The sequence below is a fragment of the Dendronephthya gigantea genome, unplaced genomic scaffold (genome assembly GCF_004324835.1).
Source record: "Dendronephthya gigantea isolate DGI-Jeju-01 unplaced genomic scaffold, DenGig_1.0 000013F, whole genome shotgun sequence".
Lineage (NCBI taxonomy): Eukaryota > Metazoa > Cnidaria > Anthozoa > Malacalcyonacea > Nephtheidae > Dendronephthya > Dendronephthya gigantea.
Genome location: NW_021163023.1, coordinates 98642 through 103293, shown reverse-complemented (window position 1 = coordinate 103293; position 4652 = coordinate 98642).

Sequence of the window (4652 nt, the reverse complement as noted above, 5' to 3'; positions counted from 1 at the left end):
TGGTACAAATGCGCGCGGCTCATGCATTAGTGATCTTTTGTACATATAACTATGGTTTAGATGAACTATTTACAGTTACTATATAGGTTACGATCGCTGAATGAAAACCTCGACAAAAGTATCGATTACAAGAGTGATCTTTTAAAAAGCACATGTGTTGTAAAAAACGCAAACAAATATCTCGACAATTTCCACGTCTCCAGATTAATTTGTATCTGCAAACATTTCGTTACGGATTCAAAATTTTACGCGTCCACACGTATCGGGATTCGTTGCGTTTTCGGCCGTCCACACGTACCTGCGATACCATACAATACCAACAATTGCTTTAAACACGGAGGAATCTTCAGTTAAACAAGTACGATCGTACTATAGTGGACCAGGAACTGCGTAACCGAGTTTAATTTCTGAGCTGCATTGTATTTATAACAATGGAGAGGACAATGTATTTCTAATCATTTGCGTTTACTTATACAGGGTGTCCCAAAAAAAGAAAACTATTGAAATCACTCATTGTTAAAAATTGAATGCCGTGTTCACGAATTTTAGCCCGTGGGGATTTAATGCAACTTATAAAATGCTAAATGCTTTGTGTTGCTAGAGAAAGGGGACATGTCGAAGGTCATGGTCCTTGAGATGCACATTTAAATAATGTTATACACCTGTGAGTCCAACAGAGTGCTTAGCCATTCAAACTCTAACAATTGCCTTGTTATGGGTGATTTCAATAGTTTTCGGTTTTTTTGGGACACCCTGTGTATAGGCTGAATATTAATTATATGTATATATTATTTGCTGCAAATATATCAAGAATTTCTTGTAACTTGCTTCAAAGGTCAAAAGTAAAAATTCGAACTCCGTCAATCCATGCGGAATATTGCTTAGAATAATTGTGCCAAGTTTCATTCCGATCAAACAAGTAATGCTAGAGCCTTAGGGTTTTTTTAAAGAGCGTCGCCCCCTGCTTTACAAACTTGCCGTAAGAGAGTCGTTGTATTAGCCTCCTCCGTAGGCATCTCTTATGTATTTATTTTAGATATAAATACATAAGAGATGCCTGCGGAGGAGGCTATCGTTATATAAATTTTTAAAGTAATCATTTAGCTTTCTTAAATTGATGAAGGTGAGTTGGAATACCAAATTTCTTCATGTAAGCTATCCCATAACAACAGTATAAGCTACGTTTTAAATAATTCGTTTGTGGTTTTGGTAAATTTCATTTAAATTGATTATTTAAAAAATCATACTCAGTATAGTGGAGAGAAACAAGATTTGTAAATCTGGAAGCGTTTTAATATTTTCAACATAAACTGAGCCTTTAACCTCGTAGCTAGTGTCTTTTATCGCAAGCACCGATTCATAGATTCTAACCAATCTGGTTTGTAGTTATGTAATTTTTTGTAAGTGTGTCGCCTAATTCACCCCAAACCGAGCAATTGTAGTCAAAATGAGGTTGTATTAAAGCGAAAAAAACTGAACTCTTGCCGCTTTGCGCCCTTACGCGATATAACGCTCCAATAGCCGAAGAAATCTTTTTAGATATGTTGTCAGTGTGCTCTGCCCACGAGAAGTGACTATCAATATACATACCCAAAGATTTGGAAACATTGCCCCTTATTTCACGATTGTTAATGGAAATAGATATGTCGTTTTCGCCGTAGTATTTGAGTTCTTTGCCGCGATTCTATTATCATGAATTCCGTTTTCACTATACATAAGAACTTAGCTTTTGGCTATAAGCCAGGTATTTAGATGTTGGAATTCATGGTTAATAACAAATTGCATTTTGTCAAATGAATCAGCTGAATAACTTCTATCTATACTCCTATCGTCCGCAAATATTCTGGGCTGAGATAGTTCAAGCAATTTGGCACGTTGTTTCGGTCGTTAATATAGCTCAGGAATAGTAGTGGTCCCAAACTACTACCATGTGGAACTCCACAAGTAAACGAGATAGAGCCATTTACTTTGCATCTTTGTTTTCTATTTTTTAGATTTGATTTAAACCAATCCAGACTACCTGGATCAACTTCATATATTATTAGCTTTAGCAAAGGAATTTCGTGGTGAATGAAAGCATTTTATAGATGGATAAAGATTATTATCATTTAACAAGCCGTTATGTATATTAACCGACCAGTCATTTGTTGACTCTTGTGTACTATAAAATACTCTACACCCAGATTAACATGAAACCAGCAGGCTGTTTTCAATAAAATAGTGATAAAGTTTGTCGTAAATAACTTTGTCGAAGATTTTGAACACTGGTGGTAGGATCAATATCGGTCTGTTAGTCTGTAGTTACCTAGATCAGTTTTATGGCCGCTTTGTATAAGGGTGACACTCTAGCTTCCTTTCAATCGTAGGCAAATATTCCAGTCACAATAGAGTGGATAAAAATTTCTGTCAGTGAAGGTGCTATTACATCCGACGCTATTTTCAACAGTTTAAAATCCAGCCTGGCCGATTTCTTAACATCAATTGTCTTCAGATGTTTTTTAACTTTGTTAATTCATGGGCTTTGTAAAGGAAATGTTGGCTGTTTGTAGTGTCAGGAATTTCAGCGGCAACATTACCACCAACAATCGAAGGGTAAGTGTTGATACGAATACGCTAGAATTGTTTCAGAGCATGCGTTATTGCGCGAAATTATAGGCCCGATAGTGTGCTGAACGCGTGTTGTAAAATAACGCGGTTGAGAGAAATACAGGTGTTTGCAAATACTGGCTTGGATGTGACCGTTGTTACCAATTTTTCCATGCCAGTTGCAGAGGCGTGGACTTCGCAACAGCACTTTCAGGAAAATTTTATTGCTGATGTGTTGCTAGGGTGAAGTGTTGCAAGGTGCATATGTAAATAAGATGTAAATTTCAATGATGTAAATAAGTTGTAAATAATGATGTAAATGAGGTAAAACTGTACGTCAAATTATCTTGTCAGAAATTAAATGAAGCAATGTACCATTATAGTACACAGTATTTCATGAAATAACCACCCTATTAACCAACTATTTCATCACCCAGTTGACTTTAGTACCCATTTATGATCTAAATACCCTATGAAAACTACTTCATTACCCAACTGACTTAAGTATATACCCAACTGACTCTATAGCTAGTACCCAGTAATTTATTATCTTAGTTACCACCCTATTAACCAACTATTTCATTACCCAACTGACTCTAGTACCCAGTAATTTATGATCTAACTACCCTATGAAAACTACCTCATTACCCAACTGACCCTAGTACCCAGTAATTTATTATCTAACCACCCTATTAACCAACTACCTCATTACCCAACTGACTCTAGTACCCAACCACTCAATTCAACCACTCTAGTATCCAGTAAGGTCTTCTGTGTTCATGGAGAGGGGTACAGCGCAACGAAGGCCCTGGTCATACGTAAAAATCTCCAAGATTCTTGGGGATTTATCGCATTCGCAATAACGAACAATCGAGTCTTGGTAAAGAAGTGGTTAGATAATATAATACTGCGCACTACAGTGGTTAGGTATTAAAGTAGTTGGGTAATAAAGATAATAGCAAAAGTCTTCCACGATCCTGCAAGATCATGGCAAAATCTTCCAATACTCTGCACGATCATGGCAAAATTTTCCAGGATCTTGCAGCTTGAGGGATCCTGCATGAATGATCATGGTAAAATCTTGACAAATCTTGCATGATTTAACAAGGTCTTAGAAAGATCCTGGCAGGATCTTGTGTTAAGTCTTGCTAGAACTTGACAAGTCAAAGTCAAGTTCTTGACAAGATTGTCAACCTTGGACTGGGTTAATATCGTATGGAACATGCTGTTTATACTTGTTCAAATTCGATAATTGCGTTCGACGAAGGAGAACGCTTCTTAGCCGTGTCATATCGAGATTTGCGATGTCAGATTCTGATGGGTCGTCATAGTAACTGGAGAGCATGTGCTCACTCTGTTTTGACATTTTGTTGTTAGTTAAAGCATATGAGCCATCACTGTTGTTAAATTACTCATTTTGCGGGTAAACTTTTGAATCACATACGCTGTGAGCCTGTGACGTTGTAATGTTAACATTTTTGTTAATGATCGTGAACCGAAATCAACACATTCCGAACGCACATCACTAATCTGTGATTACTTCTAGTCTATAGTATTTTAGCGACGAATAGCCTTCAATGAGGTTTTATCTGTCCTAGTGAATCTTTGTTTTAAACTTTTTCTCGATTAATTACTATAACGTACTAAAATTTTGATGAAAATTAGCCAAAACCAAACCATGGCCAGAAAATTCGGATCGACATAATTAACATTCTACTTCCGTCTAAATTTGCATATAGCGTCAAAATAAAGCTTCGTGAGTTTATAGTAAACTGTAATGTGCACAGTACTAAACGCTATAAATACAGCTTTAGGTGGTCGATTATAATTTGCCTTAATTGCTCGTTGCAGAGAAAGTTAATGTTAATATTTTGAGGCAGTATTTCAAAATGTTTTATCAGTATTCGTCCAATCGTCCTACATTTTCAAAACAATGTTTTGGTCATTTATCACGTTGAATACCATATAAAACGAAAACCGTAATAGCGTAGAAATAAAATAAAAAATACAGAGCCGACATAAACCTTTACCAGCAAAATATTACTTCAGGATCTTTAATATGACAC